Source organism: Canis lupus, chromosome 29, assembly GCF_003254725.2.
Source record: "Canis lupus dingo isolate Sandy chromosome 29, ASM325472v2, whole genome shotgun sequence".
In the NCBI taxonomy this organism is placed as follows: Eukaryota; Metazoa; Chordata; class Mammalia; order Carnivora; family Canidae; genus Canis; species Canis lupus.
The window spans coordinates 22,549,085-22,574,225 of NC_064271.1; the positions used below are offsets into that span (position 1 = coordinate 22,549,085).

The following is a 25,141-nucleotide window of genomic DNA, read 5'->3' on the forward strand; positions in this document are numbered from 1 at the left end:
CTGCCTGAATAAGTTGTTTTGAATAAAAGAATGTGATAAATTTTTGCTAGAATAAGGTTTTTAATTTATTCCACTTATAACAAATGTGGGTTTTATGATCAAGTAAATGTTTTTAAGTTTTTTATTTTAATTCCAGTATAGCTAACATACACTGTTATATTAGTTTCAGATATACAATATAGCAATTCAATGTTCAAGTAAATTTTTTAAAAAACTGGGTACAACAAAGAAAACATTTCTTCAATGCAGGACTTCTCAGAGACTTCTGATATACTAACTTGCACAATGATTCTTCAAGGGGAAGAAAAGTAACTAAACCCCCTTAATGTAGAGCATCCTGGAAAAGTTGTTTCAATAACCACATTTTAGGTTACACTGCTGTAGATACTCTCCAGGTCTTGAGAACTTTACTAAACAGGGAAAGCAAGCCCTTGTTATCAAATCAAGGATATAGAGGAAAGTCAATTTGCACAGCTACTAACTGAAACATAAAGATATAAAGGTAAGCTATGAAAAGTTTTATTGGTATAATTATTCCTAGGTCCCCTGAACATAATGATAAAGGATGCTACCAAAAAGAAAGAAAGAAAATGTTTTCCACACCTGACACTACTTCTTACATGTCCACAAAGAAAGAGACCTGTGATGACCAAATTCCAAGAGAATCTCTAATTAACTCTCCTTCCCTATATTCACATCTTTGTGTAGTTCCTCCCCACACTGTACCAAAATTGGTCAGTGTGACCAACAGAATACAGCAGAAATGATATGTTATTCCCAAGATTAGATTCTTTTTTTTTTTTTTTAAGATTTTATTTATTCATGATAGAGAGAGACAGAGAGGCAGAGACACAGGCAGAGGGAGAAGCAGGCTCCACGCAGGGAGCCCGACGTGGGATTCGATCCCAGGTCTCCAGGATCACGCCCCGGGCCGAAGGCAGGCACCAAACCGCTGCGCCACCCTGGGATCCCCCAAGATTAGATTCTAAAAGACTACGGCTTACATTTTGGTTATTCTCTTTAGAATCACCTGTGATACTGTGAACAGCCCAATTCAGAAGCTCACATGCTAATAAGATTAGCATGTGGTCTCCTGCTAATAACCTCGTATGATTTGGAAGCATACTCTCCAACACTAACCAATCTTTAAGATGACTGCATCCCAGGCCAATATCTTACCTACAAACTCAAGAAAGACTTTAAATCAGAACTATCCAGCTTAAGCCTGATTCCAGACCCTTGGGACTGCATGGGATTATAAATGTTTGTTCTTTCAAATTACTAAATTTGACGGGAATTTGTTATATAGCAAGAGATAATGCAGGACCTCTACTCCCAACTCCCCTCGTGAGAACGGGCTATCATCCACTTTTCATTTCACTATCACAGGTCAGAATCCAAAACATTCACCTGACCATGTTTTTTTTACTGAGGAAGTGGAGACACTACATTAAAAAGACAATTCATGCCAGTTCCTTACCATCTTAGCTACTAGGCAGTAAACTACTTTGCACATCCACAAGCTTTCCAATTAAGAGATAAAGCAGGGCCAATAGTTTGGGGGCTAACAAGTATTTACTAAGTTCTACTCATTCATGCACTTAAAATCACAACTTAAAAAAAGACAAAGAATGGAAGGTCAAGTGATGTGCCTATTTGGCAGGTTCACAAAAACGGGGAATTTACCCTTTGGGGTATATTCTTCCCAGAACAGTAATTCATTGGAGAAGGCAGAACAGGTCTTTATTTATTTTTGTAAAGATTTTATTTGAGAAAGAGAGAGAGAGCACGTGCACTCACATGTGTGAGCAGGATGGGGGGGGGGAGAGGGAGAGGAAGAAGCAGACTTTAAGAAGCAGACTCCCCACTGAGCAAGGAGTCCGGTTCCAGGACCCTAAGATCACAACCTGAGCCAGTCAGATACTTAACCGACTGAGCCACCCAGGTATTCCACAAGTCTTTAAATAAACATTCAGTCCCCTCAAGGGTCCTCTGGATCTTCTAAACAACTGGTTCTAATCAGCTATGCTCAAAAACAAAACAAAACACAAAAACAATAAAAAGGGAAAAAAAAAGAAAATGGTTCTAAATTTCCTGAATATGGACACAGAAGCTAAAAGAGAAGGACCTAAAAAATTTGATGTAAAAATAAAAATTCCTACTCATTTGAGGATATGAAGAACTAGTGTAACTATTTAGAGATCACACCATGTAGCATCAATCAACAGAAAACTACTATCACATGAGGAGGCATTCAGCTCCTAACTTTGAAGACAAAGTGTTATAAAATGGGCCTCTGTGTGGCTCAGTCGGTCCACACAGGTCCTGAGATCAAGTACCACATCGTGCTCTCTGCTAATCCAGAAGCCTGCTCCTTCCTCTCCCTCCGTCTGCCACTCCCGCCACTGCTTGTGCTCACAGGTGCTGGCTCTCTCTCTCAACTAAATATTTGAGAACAGAGAGCCTGACACAGAGTTCAATCCCAGGACCCTGGGATTATAACCCAAGCCAAAGACAGACACCTAACCAACCAAGCAATCCAGGTGCCCCAATAAATAAAATCTTAAAAAAAAAAAAAAAAAGTACATACCTGAAATTAAAAAAAATTTATTAAAAAAAAAAACAAAAAAAACATACAAAAACAAAACAAACTGTAAAAAAAGCAGATTAGAAACACTAGCAAAAAGCACAGATACCACTGGCTATAAAAACCAGCATGACAACATGGGTCTGCTTTCCCAGACACTGGTGAAAATAGCAGCTACAGACTGAGATAACTAGAGGTAACGGGAAATAACTGCAGAAGGTAACTACTGTAACTAAAGAAGCAGAACTATGCAGAAACCACTGGGAAGAGATGCCAAAAAATTACAAGTTACAATAGGTTGTTTTTTTTTTTAAACTTTAAAATGTAAATTCAATTAATTAACATATATTATTTAGTTTCTGAGGTAGAGGTCAGTGATTCATCAGTTTTACATAACAGTGCTCATTATATCACATGACCTCCTTAATGTCCATCACCCATTTACCCCAGCTCTCCACATCCTCCCCTCCAGCAACCCTGTTTGTTTCCTATGATTAAGAGTCTCTTACGTTTGTCTCCCTCTCTGATTTCGTCTTTTTTTATATTTTCCTCTCTTCCTCAACGATTCTGTTTTGTTTCTTAAATTCCATATATGAGTGAGATCATATAATGGTCTTTCTCTGATTGCAGTTCTAATGGTTCTTGGCCAAATATCACCCTTGTCTGTACCTAAATTGGTGAGGTATGAGAAAACTAATTACATATATTGTAAATGTATCATAATTCTCTGACTCAAACACTGTCAATTATAAGATGCACCATTATTTTATGTAACACTAAGGAAGGAAAACTGCTGCCAATTAAACAGTAACATATCATTGGTAAAACATCTTAATTCCAGATGTTTAAATATGAAAAAATATGCATTTAAAAATCTAGGAAATATTATATTAATAAGTTTAATTTTCCTAATAGTTAAATATAAGAATCGCAAAATAAAACTTAAGTTTGTGAGTAAATTTAATATGCCTATAATTCTTTTCTCAATATTTAACACAAAACCAAAAATACATGGTCTCAGTCAATCTAAGAATATGCATTTTATTCCCAAAATTTGTAGAGCAGTGCACAGACATCTTGTCTTCCCAGGCAAAAGGGCCTAAAGTTACTACAAAAGAATTTACTTTTCTCATATATCAAAAATGGCCAGGTCCAGAACCTAAATGTTTGGAACCACATAAAGGAAACATAAAGTAAACCTGAAAACTCCATCTCAGTCCTCATCTTCTGTTGCCTCAAGTCTGGAAGACTTGAAGGAATTTGAGCTCTAAGAAATCCAGGTGCATCTATAAACTCAATAAGAAAGATCCTAATATATCTAAATACCTTGGGAAAGAAATGATTAAACACTTTTAGAACTGGTTAGGCTTGGGGGTACCTGGCTGACTCAGTCAGTAGAGCATGCAACCCTTGATCTCAGGGTAGTGAATTTAAGCCCCACGTTGGGTGCAAAGCCTACTTTAAAAAAAAAAAAAAAAAAAAAGAACTGGTTTGGCTTTTCAGTGGCTCTGGCTTCAATAGTCCAGCCAGCACCTCCCTTTCTTCCTCCCTCATCAATGCAAATGGTTCAAAGTGATATGAATCCATTCTAATTTATTAACTTTGGCGGGGGTGGGGGCAGGTGGGGGGTGGTCAAGGTAACCACTGACAAATTTTGCAACTGTTATCAATAACAAAGTATAGGGTCCCACCACAAAACTGAACGACACTCCAGTATGTCACAATACCAGGGCTGGGAATCTCAGCTCCAAGATTACTGCAACAGCCTAGGATTTGTAACCCTCAATTTACAGTGACACTAGTTCAATTCCTAAAACTTTTTTCCAGCTCAATGCATGTGAGAGATTACTCTTGAGATTTACTCTCCCATAGGACAGGGGGTTACTACAAGCCCAGCTTGAAGAAAAAATTTATGTAGTATGAAAAGGCTACTCTGGAGCTTAACATATTCTCTCTCCATGACCACCTAAGAATCAGTATAGTAGGCTGCTTCCCTACACCGGAGGTGACCTGAGGGAACACAAAACAGTCAAAAATGATACAGAACAGGGGATCCCTAGGTGGCTCAGCAGTTTAGTGGCTGTCTTTGGCCCAGGGTGTGTGATCCTCGAGTCCTGGGATCAAGTTCCGAGTTGGGCTCCCTGCGTGGAGTCTGCTTCTCTCTCTGCCCCTCTCTCCCTCTCTCTATCTCATGAATAAATAAATTAAAAAAAAAAAAAAAGATAGGGGATCCCTGGGTGGCGCAAGGGTTTGGCGTCTGCCTTTGGCCCAGGGCGCGATCCTGGAGACCAGGGATGGAATCCCACGTCGGGCTCCCGGTGCATGGAGCCTGCTTCTCCCTCTGCGTATGTCTCTGCCTCTTTCTCTCTCTCTGTGACTATCATAAATAAATAAAAAATTAAATTAAAAAAAGATAAAGAACACATATATTATCACTCTTAACCTTATGAGATGTAAAGCCCTTGGAAGGCTCAAAGCCACAGTTTATATACAAGAGTAAAAGCAATTTAAAAGATAATCACTTTAAAGACTGTAATCACGGGATGCTTGGGTGGCTCCGTGGTTAAGGGTCTGCCTTCGGCTCAAGGCATAATCCTGGAGTCCAGGGATCCAGTCCCATATCAGGCTCCCTGCATGGAGCGTGCTTCTCCCTCTGCCTAGGTCTCTGCCTCCCTCTCTCTCTCTCTGTCTCTCTCTCTCATGAACAAGTAAATAAAATCTTTAAAAAAAAAATAAAAGACTGCAACTGCTATATTCTAATCAGTCTTATTCCATTTCCCTCAACTCAATATATCAATGCTATCCAAATATACACTTATAATGTTAAATAAAACTTGAATATGCCATAGGTCTCCCTGGCATAATCAGGATATGAGATAAAGGATAAACATAAAAGACTAATGCTTTTAAACATCATCAATTTTTAAATAAATGTGGGGATTGGGGGCATGGGTTAAATAGGTGATGGGGATTAAGGTGTGCACTTATGATGAGCTGAGCACAGTGTAATGTGTGGAAGTGTTGAATGACGGTACTATACACTTGAAAGTAATACAATACTGTATTAACTGGAATTAAAATAAAAACAAATTATATAGCCATCTAAATACATACATACATACATACATACATACATAAAATCTCGGACATCCTAAAAATTTTAAAAAATAAATGTGGTCAGGCAGCCCCGGTGGCACAGCGGTTTAGCGCCACCTGCAGCCCGGAGTGTGATCCTGGAGACCCGGGATCGAGTCCCGCGCCGGGCTCCCTGCATGGAGCCTGCTTCTCCCTCTGCCTGTGTCTCTGCCTTTCTCTCTCTCTGTGTCTCTATGAATAAATAAATTTTAAAAATTAAATTAAATTAAAATAAATAAAATAATAAAATAAAATAAAAGTGGTAACTCTATCCTAACAGATTCCTGATATTATGTGTACTGAACATAATTTAACCTAATGACTGACATTACTGTGACAGCCTTAAATAACAATGAGGTCTATAAGCTCATTTGTCCTTACAGCAAATTTTGATAGTTTGATATCCTTGTTTTTATTTTTATTGTCATCTGCATTTTTATTGTCAATAACTTGTCACAATAGCTCACCTCTAGTCACTGACATCTTTTTCTTTCTCCTCCTTTCTCTCCTTTATCTGCTGCTTCCCCCTTTGCAACCCCATCCTGCATTACCCAGCAAAAGAGTATTTATTTTTGTGACTATATCACATTATTTTTAACTCTACTCATCTTCAGTGCTAGCACTAATACTGGCAAACATTTATTGCTTCATAAGCTCTCAAACTTCAGTATACTGCCTCACTGAAACTAATCGGAGAAATTAGGAATAATTTCTAGAATAACTAGAAATTTTACCTAACTTCTCCAATCCTCATTAAAAGAAAAGCACAGCCTAGTCATAGGTCCACAGACCACACTTTGTGTAGCACATGATAAAACATGAAGTTTTATCCCAATGATGTGATCTTTGCCTCTTCAGCTGTCATTTTCATCAATGCCCACTGTTACATATTAATTCTAGTTTTTGCTTTTTCACACATCTGAGGAGGAGTATGACAGTATTAAAGAAAAAAAGTGCTACGATGGTTGTTCTAGTGCACATTACTGTTTACGCTGAAAAAAAAAAAAACACATCAAATGCAATGCACCAAACGGCCAGTTGTGAATGCAATGTAAAAGTTCTTAAAGGAAATTAAAAGTGCTATCTCAGCGAACACACGAATGGTAAGAAAGTGAAACTGCCTTATTTTGATATGGACAAGTCCGAGTGGTCTGGATAAAAGATCAAACCAACCACAATATTCCCTTAAGCCAAAACCTAATCCAGAGCAAGGCACCAACTTTTCACATCTGTGAAGTCTGAGAAAAGTGAGGAAGCTGCAGAAGGTCTGAACCTGGCAGAAATTGGTTCATAAGGATTAAGGAAAGAAGCGGTCTCTGTCTATAACATGGAAGTGCAAGGTGAAGTAGCAAGTGCTGATGTACAAACTGCAGTTAGGTTCTCCAGAAGATCCATCTAAGATAATTAATGAGAGTGGCTACTAAACGAGAGATTTTTCAGTGGAGATTGGAAGAAGATACCATCTAAGACTTTCATACAGAGAAGTAGTCAACGCCTGGCTTCAAAGCTTCAGAGGACAGGCTGACTTTTGGACAAGGGACAGGGACTAATGCAGCTGCTGACTTTTAAGTTGAAGTCAATGCTCATTGATGGTTCAGAAAATCCTAGAACCCTTCACAATTATGCTAAATCTGGGACACCTGGTGGCTCAGCAGTTGAGTGTCTGCCTTCGGCCCAGGGCGTGATCCTGGGGTCCTGGGATCGAGTCCCACATCAGGCTTCCTGCATGTAGCCTCCTTCTCCCTCTGCCTGTCTCTCATGAATAAATAAATAAAATCTTAAAAAAAAAAAGAATTATGTTAAATATACTCTGCCTATGCTCTATAAACAGAACAACACAGCCTGGATGACAGCACATCTGTTTACAACATGGTTTACAAAATATTTTAAGCCTAATTTTGAGACCTATTGCCCAGGGAAGATTCCTTTCAAAATATTGCTACTCCATGAAATGTACCTGGTCACCCAAGAGCTCTGATAGGAGATGTACAAAGAGATTAATGTTATTTTCATGCCAGCTAACCTAACATCCATTCTGCAGCCCATAGATCAAGGAGTAATTTTGACTTTCATGTTTTATTATTTCAATACATTTTGTAAGTATAGTTCCAATAGAGGTGATTCCTCTGATGAATCTGGGCAAAGTAAACTGAAAATCTTTTGGAAAGGATTTACCATTCTAGATGCCGTTAAGAACATGTGTAATTCATGGGAAGAGATCAAAATATCAACACTAACAGGAATGTAGAAGTTGATTGCAACCCTCTTGGATGACTCTGAGGGGTTCAAGACTTCTGTGGAGGAAGTCACTGCAGATATGGTAGAAACAGCAAGAACTAGAAGTAGAGCCTGAAGGTGTGACTGAAGTGATGCAATCTCAGGATAAAACTTGAAAAGATGAGGAACTGTTTTTTTATGGATGAGCAAAGTAAGTGGTTTCTTGAGATGGAATCTACTCCTGGTAAAGATGCTATGACAATTGTTGAAATGACAAGAAAGGATTTAATTTAGAGTATTACATAAACTTAGTTGATAAAGCAGTGGCAGGGTTTGAGAGGATTAATTCCAATTGTAACAAGTTCTACTTTGAGTCAGATGCTGTCAAACAGAGAAATCGTTCCTGAAAGGAAGAGTCGATCAATGCAGCAAATTCCTTAAAATTAATTTTAAGAAATTGCTGCAGCCATCCCAACCAGCAACTACAACCCTAATCAGTCAGTGACCATCAATACCAAGACAAGAACCTCCACCAGTAAAAAGACTACAATTCACTGAAAGCTCAATGGTGGTTAGCATTTTTTAGCAGTATTTTTTTTAAGATTTTATTTATTTATTCATGAGAGACAGAGAGAGAAGCAGGCTCCATGCAGGGAGCCCGATGCAGGACTCGATCCCATGTCTCCAGGATCATGCCCTGGGCCGAAGGCAGGCACCAAACCGCTGAGCCACCTAGGCATCCCGTGCAGTAAACAATTTTTTAATTATGCTATGAACTTTGTTTTTTCAGACACAGTGTTACTGCACACTTAACAGACTACAGTATAGTATAAATATAGCTTTTATATTATGATAATTGCTTTGTTGTGGTGGTCTGAACCAAACCCACAATATCTCTGAGGTATGCCTATATCCCAAAGAATAAAAATCCTGGGCACCTGGGTGGTTCAGTCAGTTAAGTGTCTGACTTCTGGTTTTGGTTTCCAGTTGTGATCTCAGGTTTGAGATGCAGGCCCACGTCAGGCTCTGCACTCAGTGGAGAGTCTGCTAGAGATTCTCATCCTCTCCTGCTGCCCCTATCCACCCTGCGTGTGTGCCCGTGCATGTACACATGTTTGCTTACTCTCTCTCTCCCTTTTCCTCTCATAAATAAATATATCTTAAAAAATGATTTAAAAAATCCTTATTTAGGGTAGAGAGAAATAAGAGAAAAACATTAAAAATATAGAGATAAATGACAAGGGTTGCAAATGCAATTGTGCATGAAATAGCCAAAAATGCTTTGGTCTCACTGCATCTAACAATCAACAGGAGGTGGAAGGTCAACAACAGAGGAACATAATGGAATAAAAACAAGACTACTATATACATTATCATTACAGTATCAAACTATTACTTTCCCCCAATATTTTTTTTTAATTTTTTTTTTAAATTTATTTATGATAGTCACAGAGAGAGAGAGAGAGGCAGAGACAAAGGCAGAGGGAGAAGCAGGCTCCATGCACTGGGAGCCCGACGTGGGATTTGATCCCGGGTCTCCAAGATCGCGCCCTGGGCCAAAGGCAGGCGCCAAACCACTGCGCCACCCAGGGATCCCACTTTCCTCCAATATTAAACAATTATAACAACAGCTATCTATCTTCTTTCAGAGTAAGAGGCTAGGCAATGAAATGATTTTACCTTATTTTAAAATGAAGCAGAATTTGATTCAAATTAAGGAAGCATTTCTTTTCTACAAATTCCAAATACATTTCTACAGAGCTTAGTTCCTAAGAGTTATTTGTTGAAACTTTTTCCCCTTTTTGGAAATGGAAAGCCTCCAACAAGCAGAGGTATTCATTCTTTATTTTAAACTAACATTTTCAAAAATCATATTGGAATGCAAATGTGACAAGACTTAAAGATCCCTCTCCTTAAAAACAACCCACAGCCTAAAGAGAGATAAATATATAATAATTTCTACATGCTTCGACTGTACAGCAGTGCCTGAAAGAAGAGGAGTGGTCACAGAAAGAAACCAGGATCTTGGTAAACTAAAAAACCAAAGAATGTGTTTCAGAGACTAAACAATTTCTTTTTCAGCAAAATAGCAGAACAGATACCCTGAAAAGTTTTTACAAAAAACAAAGAGTGTAGGAATCCTCAAATAAAAGGATCATGGTTAGATTCTGCCTTGGGGAATTCTACCAAACCCAAGGATGGGTAAGACCAAAAAGTAAGGAATCTAACAGAAGACTATGACTCTTCAGTTTAAGGGTAAGATAAAGGACATAGAAATTTGCCGGTTTTGAACTTAGCAATGAGCATAGGAAGATAAAACTTCTTTCATGAAATGTCTTAACCTCTGGGATCCCTGGGTGGCGCAGCGGTTTGGTGCCTGCCTTTGGCCCAGGGCGCGATCCTGGAGACCCGGGATCGAATCCCATGTCGGGCTCCCGGTGCATGGAGCCTGCTTCTCCCTCTGCCTGTGTCTCTGCCTCTCTCTCTCTCTGTGACTATCATAAGTAAATAAAAATTAAAAAAAAAAAAAATGAAATGTCTTAACCTCAAGTAGATACCCACATGGGTTTGTAGTATGAATTCCTGCAATCTAAGGCAAGAATGTAATTAAAAGTGTTCCAGGCAGTAATGCCCAGGAAACTGGCAGCAGCAAATATAAGTCCTAAAGGAAAAGTTCTATCCTTTTGAGGCAACAATTTTGCTTGTCAGAATCTAGAAAAATACATAAAAAATTAAGAACCAAATGAGAACTTATTCAGAAGACAACAGCATTCAATACCCAGTGTGATAAAAATCTATCTTCCCTAGCTGGAATAGCACCAGATCTCCCCCAATTATTTTATGTCCTTGTACATTTATATCGCTGTGAACAACTCTAAGGCAGAGATTGTATCTACTTATCTCTGTATTCCTAGCATTCAAAACTGTGCCCAGGACATGTGTTATGCCTTAGTAAGTGTTTAAAAACAAGTTAATAAGGGTGTGGACTAATTCACTATTTGCTAGGGGAAAAATCCAGAAACAATCAATGTGTCTATCAATAGCTAAATTATACAAATTATGGCATATGGAAATAAGACTGTGCAACCATTAAGAATTATGTGCACAGAACAAAAGAACCCCCAAATATACTGATGAATAAAAAACAAGCCTCAATCACTGAAATACAAATCAAAAGCACAATGAGATACCACCTCACACCAGTGAGAATGGCTAAAATTAGCAACTCAGGGAAAAACAGATGTTGGTGAGGATGTGAAGAAAACGGAACCCTCTTACACTGCTGGTGAGAATGCAAACTGGTACAGCCACTCTGTAAGATAGTATGGGAGTTCCTCAAAAAGTTAAAAACAGAACTACCCTACAACCCAGTAATTGTACTATTAGGTATTTATCCAAAGGATACAAACAGTGATTCGAAGGGACACATGCACCCCACTGTTTACAGCAGCAATGTCCACAATAGCCAAAATTTGGCAAAAGCCCAGATGTCTATCGACAGATGAATGGGTAAGATGTGGAATAGGGATACCTGGGTAGTTCAGTCAGTTAAGCGGCTTGCCTTCAGCTCACGATCTCAGGGTCCTAGGACCAAGCCTGGCTCTGCCCCTCCCCACTGCATGTCTATTCCACTCCCCAACCCCATTCTCTCTTAACTGAAAAAAAAAAAAAAAAAAAAAAAGATGTGGGATGCGTGGGTGGCTTAGCGGTTGAGCATCTATCTGCCTTTGGCTCTGGGTGTGATCCTGGAGTCTTGGGATCGAGTCCCACATTGGGCTCCTTGCATAGAGACTGCTTCTCCCTCTGCCTATGTCTCTGCCTCTCTGTGCCTCTCATGAATAAACAATCTTTTAAAAAATAAATAAAAATAAAAAATAAAAGATGTGATACACAGACACACACATAATGGAATATTACTCAAGTATCAAAAAGAATGAAATTAGGGGCACCTGGGTGGCTCAGTCAGTTAAGCATCTGCCTTCAGCTCAAGTCACAATCTCAGGGTCCTGGGATCAAACTTGAGTAGGGCTCCCTGATCAATGGGGAGTCTGCTTATCCCTCTCCCTCTCCTCCCTGTTCATATCCACTCTCTCTCTCAAATAAATAAATAAAATCTTAAAAAAAAAATCTTGCCATTTGCAATGACATGGATGGAAAGAGAGGGTATTATGATAAATGAAAGAAGTCTGTCAGGGAAAGACAAATGTCATATGACTTCATTCATATGTGGAATTTAAGAAATAAAACAGATAAACATAGGAGAAGGGAAAGAAAATAAGACAAAAGCAGAGAGGAAGACAAATCATAAAAAACTCTTAACTATAGGAAAATAGCCTAACGGTTGCTGGAGGGGAGGTGGGGGGATGGGATAATTGGCTGATGGGCATTAAGGAAGGCACTTGATGTAATGAGTACTGGGTGTTATAAGCAACTAATGAATCACTAAATTGCCTCTGAAATAAATTAAACTGAATTTAAATTTAAAAAAATTAATTTTAAAAAAGCAAGCCTCAAAATACATGTAACTCCTTTATGTAAAAAAAAAAAAAAAAAGCAACAGATTTATTTATACAAAAGTTACATAAATGCATACAAAGGAGGTCCAACTACTTTACAGTAGTCCCCTCCTAGCAGTGGAAATGGAAAAAGAAGACATCCCTCTTTGCACTATATACTCTTTTATAGTAAGACTCTTTTACAGTAGGACTCTTTTACAGCAAGAATGAAGAAATGAATTCCTTGTATAATTAAAAAATAAATTTAAGGGCTCAATGGATGATGAAACCATATTATTCACATAAGACTCTCTACACAAATATTGACAGCAGCATTATTTATAATAGCCAGAAAGAGGAAGCGACACAACTGTTTATTAACTGATGGATACATCCAGACAACAGAATATTATTTAGCCATTAAAAAGAATGAAGTAGGGCAGCCCCGGTGGCGCAGCGGTTTAGCGCCGCCTGCAGCTCAGGGCGTGATCCTGGAGACCCTGGATCGAGTCCCACGTCAGGCTCTCTGCATGGAGCCATGGAGCCTGCTTCTCCCTCTGCCCGTGTCTTTGCCTCTCTCTCTCTCTCTCTCTCTCTGCATCTCTATGAATAAATAAAAAATCTTAAAAAAAAAAAAAAGAATGAAGTATTGACACATGCTGTAACATGGATAAACCTCAAAAACGTTATGCTAAGTCAAACAAATCTGTCACAAAAGACTACATATAGGAACGCCAGGGTGGCTCAGTGGTTGAACATCTGCCTTTGGCTCAGGTTGTGATCCCGGGGTCCTGGAATCGAGTCCCAAATGGGGCTCCCCACAGTTAGCCTGCTTCTCCCTCTGCCTATGTCTCTGCCTCTCTCTGTGTGTCTCTCATGAATAAATAAAATCTTAAAAAAAAAAAAACCCACATATATATAATATACCATTTATATGAAATGTCCAAGAAGAGGCAAATTATAAATACAGAAAGTAGACTGGTATCTGACCAAGGAATAAGAAATGAAGAGATGGAGAGTGAGTGCTGATGGGTATAAATTTTCTTCTGGGGATAATGAAAATATTCTAATATTAGATTATGGGGAAGAGTGTACCACCAGGTAAAATTACTAAAAACCACTGACTGTACACTTTAAATGGTTAAATTTTATGGCATATAAATTAAAAATAAATAAATATTAAATAACACTTTAAAAAAAAACTCAATGGAAAGATTAAACAGATTAAAATAGGTGAAGAGAGAATTAGTACCTAGACAATAATCTGAAGAGTTTATCCAGGATGTAACAGAGAAATAGAGATAAAATATGAGACAAGAACACAAAAGAGAACAAAGAACACAAAATGTTCCCCTAAGAGGGAACATTTCAAGAGGTAATGATTGAAAAAAGAAATAAAAATTAAAAAATAATAAAGAGCTAATGATTGAGAAATTTCTAGACTTGCTGAAGACTAGCCTCAGCCCCAAAAAACTCCATGAATTCCAAACAGCATAAATAAAAAGAATTCTAGAACTTAAAAAAGCAGATCATCAACTAAAAAGAGCTAATCCTAAAACCAGAGAGAAAAGATGATTACCCACAAAGATATGGAAATTAGGCTGATGGCTATCATTTTATAAAAGTAACAATGGAAAAGAGGGAACATTAGAACTTAGAAAACAGTGGAATCTTATCCTTAGTGTAAGTGAAAACAATGGACAATTTTAACTCCCGTATCTAGCAAAACTAAGTTTCAGGAACACAGGTGAAATAAAGATATTTTCAGACAAAAAAGTTTACCACCAAGAGTAACCAACTAAACAAATCTTGACTTCCTTCTGGAAAATGATCCCAAATGACAAGTTTAAGATGCAAGAAGGAATGGTAAGCAAAAATACATAAATAGGTAAGTAAATCTAAACACTGAATATAAAACAATATAGCCCACGATTCCTTTTGGAAGAACTCTTGGGGCCAGATGTGTTTCAAAATTAAGAAATTTAAAATAAAGCAGCACTCCATCAAACAAATTAGGATCTAGCATTTAAATAGCTAAATATTTACAGTACATGGATTTTTTTCAAGACTATGCAGTCTCATTCTCATTCAGGTCAGGTTTCACCACTAGAAAAATCTGTGGTCAACTTATATGTAAGTTTTGGTTTCTAAATCTATTTTTAGATTTTTTAAAAAAATTTTTATTTATTTATGATAGTCACACACACAGAGAGAGGCAGAGACACAGGCAGAGGGAGAAGCAGGCTCCATGCACCGGGAGCCTGACGTGGGATTCGATCCCGGGTCTCCAGGATCGCGCCCTGGGCCAAAGGCAGGCGCTAAACCGCTGCGCCACCCAGGGATCCCCTATTTTTAGATTTTGGATTTCAATAAAAGATATGAGCCCAAAATGTCAATTGGTATGATTAAAGTAGGACAAAACCATGATACAAGGAAATCAACACAGAAATTGGAAGACATGTAATGGGAGTTAAAGCATTTGAAGGCCACCAATTTTTTTTTTTTTTTTATGATAGTCAGAGAGAGAGAGAGAGAGAGAGAGAGAGAGAGAGAGGCAGAGACATAGGCAGAGGGAGAAGCAGGCTCTATGCACCGGGAGCCTGATGTGGGATTTGATCCCGGGTCTCCAGGATCGCGCCCTGGGCCAAAGGCAGGATCCGCTGCGCCACCCAGGGATCCTTTTTTTTTTTTTAAAGAGTGCAAACAGGGGTGCGTGGCTGGGTCACTCAGTAGAACATGCAACTTTTGTTTTTTTTTGTTTTTTGTTTTTTTTTTTACATGCAACTTTTGATCTTAGGGTCATGAAGAGTGCAAATATTCATAAATTTTATTTCTTTAAAGTCAATGGTTTAAAAAATTTTTTTTAAAAATAAGTAATAAAATAAATAATAAAAAAATAATAAAAAATTAAAAAAAATAAAGACAATGATTGTTGTTTTATTATTTTAATTGTAATATAGTTAAAATTGATCATTTTCAGGTTTTGATAACTATGCATACTAAATTAGATATCCTAATGCCTAAAAGTCAGTAAGACAACCAAACATAAAAAATGTCGAGAAGGCAGCCCAGTGACTCAGCAGTTTAGCGCCACCTTCAGCCCAGGGCCTGATCCTGGAGACCCGGGATCAAGTCCCACACGGGGCTCCCTGCATGGAGCCTGTTTCTCCCCTCTGCCTGTGTCTCTGCCTCTCTCTCTCTCATGAATAAATAAATAAAATCTTAAAAAAAAAATAGCAAGAGACTAGAACACAATTTACAGAAAGCAACCTAATGATCAATTTACATGAAAAAGTACTCAATCTCATTGGTCATCAGAAAACGAAAATTAAAGTCATATTACAGTAGTAACATGTATCTACCAAAATGGCTAACATTAAAAACTGACAAGACCAAGTTGGCAATATATACAGGAAGTGGAACTCTCATACAGTTGGTGGACAAACCATTGGCATTTTGTAAACCTGAATATAAACTATAATCTCACCCACCATTTCCATTCCAAGGTACCTACCCAACATTTGTATGTCAACACAACACAATTACAAGAATGTGTATAGTAGCATTATTCATGATAGGCCCAAACTAGGAACAGTCTATCAACAGTAAAATGGGTAAATAATTTATGGTCTATGCATACACTTCAATAAAAATGAATCCGTTCTGCACACAACATGGATCATCTTATAAACTAATGTTGAGTAAATGAAGTCAGACAAAGGAAAGAATACATATCATATAATTTCACTCACCAATAGGCAAAGTAATCTACAGTATTAGAAGTCAAGATGGTTCTTATCCTTGGAAAGCAGAAAAAGGCAGTAGTGATTGGGAGCAGGCATAAGAGAGACTCTGGGGTACAACTATTATTTTATTTCTTTATATGTGAAAACATTCACTTTGTGAATATGTAAACTCTACATTTAGATTTTTATTCTTTTCTGTAGGTTAGCCTCAGTAAAAACATTCATCAAACTTTTCAAAAATTGTAGCGGTGGCTGCCCAACTCTGAACATACTAAAAACCATTAGATTGTATGTTTTACACAAACGATCATGGTATGTGAATTACTTCTCAATAAAACTGTTAATTTACTAAACAGTAAAAAATGAAAGATAAATATGGAAAATGTTAAAAAAATATATGGAAAATGTTAATTGCCGAATCTACATAAAAGCTACAGATGCACTATCTTTTCTACCTTTCTACATGTTTGAAATTTTCATTAACAAAAGTTTAAAAATAAAAACAAGACTGGCAATAGTAAAATAAATGCAAAAAATGGCCAGGGCAACTCCTAAAAGGAAAAAGAAATCCATCTATACTAAAGGAAAGACAAAAGTATAGCAAAAAAAAAAGAGGCAAGCCAAATGAAAAGCACACAAAATGAAATAAATATCACTATATCAATTACTCATTAAAAAAATTAAATTCTTTAAATGGCAAAGAAAGTTAGATGGTGAAAATATATAGTTTTGAGGTTTTTAAAATATATAACTAAAACATAAAAGCACAGAAAGGTTCAAAGTCAAAGGACTAAAAATGATACCAGGATACAAGAAAGCTGACATAGTTTATTAGTATCAAGTAAAACCAAAACCATGTTAAGACCAAAAATACTAAGAGATAAGAAATCTATACCGATAAAGGCTCAATTTACCAAAAGCACAGAACTATCCAACTTAGACTCAAAAATAGATAAGCAAAAGAAATTACCTTAATAATAGGAAATTTTATTAACATATCTCAAAGTAATGGACAAATCAATCAGATAAAAAAGCCTGCCAACTACTTTTGCCAGACTCCGTTGTTGTAGGTTCTGCCAACAGGAGGAGGCAGCGGGTGAAAAAAGTTTCTTAAAAAAATGCCATTAGCCATCCCCTGGTTCTGGTAATGCCTCGAAGTGAAGGTGTCTCCTACTTTGTGAAGTCAGTAGGTTTCTACCAATAGCAGTAACTCAGAGTCGCTCCAGCAGCTCAGTGTCAAGTGCAAGCTCTTTGGTTCCAGTACAACTCCCAGATCTTTTGAAAACAAACCTCCTCTGTTCCTCTCAAACCCTCTCCCCTCTCTTTAGCAGTTCTAGTCCTAACCACACCCTTGTAACCAATTACCTGCATTAAATCTCTCTCTGCCATAAAATATCTCGAGTAGTCATTATTTTCCTATCTGCTCACTGATCAAGAGTATTTTTTTTAAATGCCACTACTACTAAGTAGAGAAAAAAAGTTCTTTTTCAAGAACTTATAAAACATTTATAAAAAAATGACCACCATTAAGTCACAAAATCTACTTAACAAGTTTCCATATACTTAACGACACCAATCACATTTGCTGACCACAATGCGGTTTAAGTTAGAAATAGCAAAAAGAACTAGGAGAAGATACATACTTTGGGAAATTTTAAAACACATTTTTTTAAAACACACTTGTAAACAATTCAATGATCAAAGACGACATAGTGGAGACCAAATATATTCAGAAATTAAATTTTCACCAAAATATTACCTATGAAACTTATGAGATATAGCTAAGTGTATTTAATATAAACCCTATTATAGCTTTAAATGTTTACAGCAATGGCTTTTACTTTTTGGTCTTAGGAAACTTTTATACTTATAGATTTTTACCCCAGAAAGCTTTTGCAAATGGATAGCAAATATACATATTGATACTTACTGTATTAGAAATTTGAACTGTGAAAATTTAAAGTCTGTTAATTCACTTAAAAATAAAAATAAACTTACTGCTTAGTATATACAAGTATTTTATGAAAATAACTATTTCTGATACAAAAACTATAGGAATGGCATTATTTTACATTTTTAAAAATTCCCTTTAATTTTTGGCTTAAGACATCTAGATTTTCAAGATGGCAGGACTAGCCTTGGTAGGGATCAAGATTTCATCATAAACTGTGAAATATGGACACAAACAGACCAAATGGGACAGGAGAGAGCCAAGATACCAACCCATACTACTTGGAAATTTGACCGAAGACCAAACAGGGAAGGCTCTTTGTTAAGTAGGACTGAGACCAAGGGGGGGGGGGGGGGGGAGGGAGGAGGGAGGAGGAGGAGAAGAATGAAATTGGATTCCATGCACATGTACACCAGGAGAAGAAGAATGAAATTGGAGAGGAGGAGGAGGAGGAAATTGGATTCCATGCACATGTACACCAGGATCAGTATATTTAAAGCAGCACTGTTCATAGTTAAGTTAGGAGTAAAGTAAATGATAGACTTTGTAACATGGAACACTACTTTACCTTAAATGGGTACTACACATGCATCAAAATGGATTAACCTTAAAATGTTCAACAAAAGTCAGAAAAGCTTACAGTATGATTTTACTTATTTAATCTTCAAAAAAGCAAAAACAATATAGTGTTTATTTTTTTAAAGATTTTATTTATCATGAGAGACACTGAGAGAGGCAGAGACACAGGCAGAAGGAGAAGCAGGCTCCCCATAGGGAGCCCCATGCGGGACTCAATCCCAGATCCCAGGATCATGCCCTGAGCCAAAGGCAGCCGCTCAACCGCTGAGCCACCCAGGCGTCCCACTATAGCGTTTAAAGTAAATTTACAAAGGGGACGCCTGGATGGCACAGTCAGTTAACCAACTGACTCTTGGTCTGGGCCCAGGTCATGATCTCATGAGTCATGAGACTGAGCCGCAGCCACTCCCCCCACTCCACAGTTCCCTACTCCCTGTGGAATCTGCTTGGGATTCTCTTCTGTTCCCTCCACATCCCCTCATGCTTTCTAAAATACATACATACACACATACATTCTTTAAAGAAAAAAGTACATCTACAAAGAAAAATTGGGAATAAAACCTAAAGAGAAATTTACTCAGAGAAGTAGCAATAAGGTACAGTAAGAAAAGGCAGATAGGAAGCTTCAAAACTAATGGTAACTTTTACTACTTAAGCTAGGTATTTTATTATTTAAAATATTCACCTATGATATTTTTGTATGTATATTTCATAATCTTTTTCCTAGGCCACTCTCAAAAGTTTGGTTGGGGAAGGAGGAATAGCAATAGAGTGATATTTGGTAGAAGTGGTGGATGAAGGTGTTTATTTTTTAAGGACAAACTCTGTAAATACAAAAACAATCGAAGAAAGAGGAAGGTGATGGTAAATGATATGTAAAATACTTATGAGAAGAAGATGGGATCTAAAGTTTAAGATCAAGGACTGACTCAGAATGGCTAGGGAAGGGAACTGTCAAGGCATTGTCTTCTTAAGGGTAATTATGTTGTATACATAGGAAAGAAACATAAACTAAATATTTAAAAATTAAAATAACCCCGGGGCACTTGGGTGGCTCTGTCATGTCAGTTGAGCCTCCGATTCTTGGTTTTGGCTCAGATAATTAACTCATAAGTTGTGAGATGGAGTCCCACAACAGCCCCTGTGGTCAGTGTGGAGTCTAGTCTGCTTAGAATTCTTTCCCTCTTCCTCTCCCTTCCCTCTGCTCCTCCTCACCATAAGTGGGCACTCTCTCTAACAGATTTAAAAATTTTTTACATAACTCCTTAATCCCAACATCCAGTGATTTTCGTAGGGTAGTGATTTTTTTTCTTTTTTGCTAATCTGTAATTTTCTAACATTTCAACAATAAATGTTAACAAATTTTCTTTTTCTATAAAAAAAGATTAACAATGGTGGCAGATATACTGGAGAAGTTAAGACAAATAAAGGCCAGGAAGAGAGACTGAATACTACTACAAAAATTAAGAATTGGGACATTAACTAGTGAACCAGAGCAATCAAAGGACTAAATTAAGATGCAGAATGGACTGAATTTAGTGGTAACTAGATGGAAGGAGGAAGAGAGAGAAAAGAAATAAGAATGACCACAGGATGTTAGTTTGGATGGATGGTGGTGCTATTAATCTGAAAAAAAATACAGTAAGAGAAAACAGGCAAGAGCCAATCTCTGTCTATGTGAGGTTGGAGGCAGCTGAAATTAAATTTAGTTTTGAATCTGTGGAATTCAAGCTTCTTGTGAACATTCAGAGTGACAGATGAAAGTAAGTCAACCAGAGCTGAAGCATAGCTGCTCCTTTTATTTATTTTTAAACATTTTATTTATTCATGGGGGGGGGGGGGGCAGAGACACAGGCAGAGGGAGAAGCAGGCTCCATGCAAGGAGCCCGATGTGGGACTCGATCCTGAGAATCCAGGATCAGGCCCTGAGCCAAAGGCAGATGCTCAACCACTGAGCCACCCAGGCATCCCAAGCGGCAACTTTTAAGTAAGGCTCTTTAGGTTGGGTATGATCTCTACCATGAACCCAATGGATGCATCACACATACTTTACCTTAATCCAGCTTGGCTTCATTTAGGAGGCAAGGAGTTTACAACCCCAGAGTCACACCTGAATTTTTCAAGCTAGTTCAAAAGTTATCTATATCTATCTATCACAAGGTATCTATCTAATTTTGAAGATTACCACTCCATATAAAATACTTAAGTTACCCAGAAACACTGACTCTAAATGAAATAATATACAGTTCTGAGTCTACTTTCTATCTATCACTACATTTCATGCTAGAGATGAAAAGCAGTCATCAGCATTAAGCCTGATTGAGATGAGGTCTCATTTAAGCTTAACCTTTTTTAATTTTGGAAGAATATTTAATCCCCCCCCCAATAAAGATACAGTTTGTAATTTTTTACCTTCCAGATTTGCCAGGCTGGGCTACATCTAGAGACTTTGTTAAGTGCTGATAAAGGAGTTACTTAGAAAAATAAAACATCATAAAGCATAAAGCATACTATGTAGTGGAAAAAGCACATTACAGCCAAGGTTTGGCAGACATCAAATCTTAAATAAATATGCTGAATAAAATGACCGATAACGCTGTCCTCAAAGAGTGGAAAGTTTGGTTTGACCTAGAACTCAAACTGCAGATCTATCCCAAGAAACAAGAATTAAGATTTAGCATTTGCTTCAACATGGATGGAACTGGAGGGTATTATGCTGAGTGAAGTAGGTCAATTGGAGAAGGACAAACATTATATGGTGTCATTCATTTGGAGAATATAAAAAATAGTGAAAGGGAATAAAGGGGAAAGGAGAGAAGACGGGTGGGAAATTACCAGAGAGGGAGACAGAACATGAGAGACTCCTAACTCTGGGAAATGAACAAGGGGTAATGGAAGGGGAGTTGGGGGGAGTTGGGATGACTGGGTGACGGGGACTGAGGGGGGCACTTGACAGGATGAGCAATGGGTGATATGCTATATGTCGGCAAATCGAACTGCAATAAAAATATACAAAAAAAAAAAGAATTAAGGTTTAGGATGATAATAGGATAATAGGATCATTTATTTGTTCAAAATGTAAGCAAAGCACAAATCTTAAGAGTCTAAGAATATGAGGGAAAGGGATATATTTAATGAAAAAAATCAATGTCTGCTTTCCAGGAATATATAATATATGCAATTTTGAATAAATAATCATCTTTATCTTAATTTCTACATTATTAAATATCTACCTCAGATTGTTAATAGGCTAGAATGAGATCTTCCAACAGATAAAACATTATTTTGAAACGTTTAAAGTTCCAAATAAACACACTAAGGTAGTATGAAAATCCAAAGATGGCAATAAAGAAAAAAATATGATGGTAAATAAAAAGAAATAAAAGAGGACTTTCCTAAAATTATGAGTTTTTCCCTAGCCAACTTTATTAGAAAGCAAATAAAAATGCTCATCAGCTTCTTTTGCTTTGGGGAAGTATTTTTAAATAACAAACTTCGGCTTTTCTCTCAACTGCAATCTATAATATTGGCCCCAAACATTCACCAAAATTTATTAATGGAAAGCTTCCTCTTAGCAAAAAAAAAAAAAAAAAAAAAAAAAAACAAAGGAGATTCTCTTCCCTTCTCAAAGTCTTCCCAACCCTCTCCTCTCTCTCTCTCTCTCTGGACCTTATCAAGTCATCCAGAATCTTGTTCTCATAATTAATAACTTGGGTTCTAGTAACTTCACTCTTTCCTATTCCATACCTCTCACCTTCAATCACCAAATGAACTCTCCTAGCTTTAAAATTAGCAAAAAAGTCACCCTTTATCTTCTAGCTTTATCCATTTCCTCCTTTCACTGTCCCAACTCCTTGAATTCCGCCAACATCCACTGCCTCTATTTCCCCTCTAATATATTCACTTAGGCTTCAACACGTCAAAGGCTCAAGGTTCAATGCCATTTGCTTATTAAAGCTACTAGGGTTGGGGCACCTGACTGGTTCAGTCGGTAGAGTATGTGACTTTGGGGTCAAGAGTTCAAACCCCACGTTGGACATGGAGCCTACTTAAAAAAATATGGACTGGGATTCTTATTTTGGTGACTTATCACTTATATATAATCTTCCATGTGAAAAGCTTTACCTTTGATTCTGTTATACAAAACTTGGCTCCACTCCTATTTCTGCTATACTTCTTAGGTCTTACTTACTGGTCCCTCTTTTTGTAGGTACTTCTAAAGCAAAGTAGTTTTCTACCATTTTTGTAAAGCTTCTTCCCCACGACTAAATTCACTGCCATCAAGTATTTTAAAAGCTAGAAATCACTGAATTTTATGAAACTCAGTAACACTATTCTTTTTTTTTTTTTTTTTTTTTTTTTTTTACTTATGATAGTCACAGAGAGAGAGAGAGAGGCAGAGACACAGGCAGAGGGAGAAGCAGGCTCCATGCACCAGGAGCCCGTTGTGGGATTCGATCCCGGGTCTCCAGGATCGCACCCTGGGCCAAAGGCAGGCGCCAAACCGCTGTGCCACCCAGGGATCCCAGTAACACTATTCTTGAAAACTTATCCTAAAGAATAATTTAAAATAAGGGGGGGGGGGCAATACACATGAAAACTTGTAACGGGAAAAAAAGTGGAGAAAGAAACATAACTAACAAGAGCACTACATGCTGCCAGAACAAATATGGACAGAACACTCAACTCTTTAAACCAAAAGACAGCTTCTAGAATCTTTACCTTTTTAAGTTTTATGACTAATAAGATTTTGTAAGATTCCTTTTAAGCCACAAACTTGATGGATCTTAGTTGGATAGACCCTTCCTTTTTATAGATTTAATCCCAAAGAAACACATACCCAATGATTTGTAACTTAGCATAACTGTCAGAACATTATTCTAACAAATACAGTCTTAAAAATGTATTGCATTCTTACTGTGATTTTTACTGTTCTGAGTTCAACATTTTCCAGTGAACATAAAGTCTAGTTTTGTAATGGAACTCATCTTGGACAGATAAAATTGATAATCTAGACAATGTCTTTGAGACCATTTCTTTTCTGTCAAATAGTTATGTGAAGAGTATGAATTTCAAATACATAAATATAGACGGCATTTCACAAATTGCAGTTATACCCTAAGTGTCATTACCCTCGCCAATTTAAGTTACTTCACCTTTGGGCCCGTTTCTTTTCATTTAAAAAAAAAAAATTAAATGATCTCTATATTTCCTTTTAACTTAAAAATCTCAGAACTCGGATTATTGTTTTCACAAATTAAAGCTATATGCAGCTTCCTCTAGATACTGTTCAGTCTGATTCAATCATATTTACCTACAACTAGTTTTCTGCAGTTTTACAAGTGATGTGTATATTCTCATTAAAGTTTTAAGCACTTCCAGGGACGCCTGGGTGGCTCAGTGGTTGAGTGTCTGCCTTCGGCTCAGGACGTGATCCTGGCATCCAGGATGGAGTCCCCACATTGGGCTCCCTGTGGGGAGCGTGCTTCTCCCTATGCCTGTGTCTCTGTCTCTGTCTCTCTCTCTCTCTCTGATGAATAAATAAATATTAAAAAATAAAAGTTTTAAGTGCTTCTCTATATTACCTTGTACATCCTGTGTGATAATATATTCATATATATATAGTGTAAAAAAATGTGCACAGTGTGACTTCTACATATCCATTATCATTACATAACCACAATGGTTTAAAATGTGTTCCAAAAAACTAAATACAGTAGTCCCCCCCCTTATCTGAGGGGGATACATCACAAGACCCCTTGTGACGTTTGCAACCATAGATAGTACTGAACCCTAATAGATACCATGCTTTTTCCTATACATAACTACAATAAAGTTTAATTTGAAAATTAAGCAGAGATTAATAACAAATAAAACATAGCAATTATAACAATGCACTACAATAAAAGTTATGTGACTGTTGTCTCTCTCTCAAAATATATGCTTATTATTAGAGCACTGTGACCCAGCATTAAGGTATTATTGACCTTCCTGTTAAACGTATGTTAGGAGGAGAATGTATATGTGAAAAGGAAGACTGTCTGCTTCTGGACCACAGAACTGAAAGTACAAATAAAAGGCAACTACTTGAAACAAAGGGGCCCTCCACCGCAATGTTCATAGCAGGAATGTCCAAAATAGCCGAACTATGAAGGAGCAGACATGTCCCTTCAACAGATGAATGGATAAAGATGATGCGGTATATGTATACAATCAAATATTACTCAGCCATCAGAAAGGATGAATACCTACCATTTACGTCAATGTGGACAGAACTAGAGGGTGTTAAGCTAAGCGAAATAAGTCAATCATATAAAGACAATTATATGGTTTCACTCATACATGGAATACAAGAAATAGTGCAAGGGACCACAAGGAAAGGAAGGGAAACTGAATGAGCCAAAATTGGAGAAGACAAACCAAGAGAGAC

At 37.3% G+C, this 25,141-nt stretch overlaps 1 protein-coding gene across 7 annotated transcripts in view; it reads right to left on the bottom strand.

Moving 5' to 3' along the window:
• The window catches only part of UBE2W (ubiquitin conjugating enzyme E2 W), a 111,287-nt gene that overhangs the window by 70,454 nt on the left and 15,692 nt on the right, over positions 1 to 25,141 (bottom strand). Inside the window, exon 2 of one of the 7 annotated variants that reach the window (XM_049103689.1) lies at positions 5,722 to 5,914. The exons of 5 other annotated variants lie outside the window; for them this stretch is intronic. The gene's annotated coding sequence lies outside the window, so the exon portion shown is untranslated. Of the gene's footprint in view, positions 1 to 3,096; positions 3,257 to 5,721; positions 5,915 to 25,141 lie in introns of all 7 variants that reach the window. One more of the 7 variants, XM_035708300.2, reaches the window with a different exon arrangement.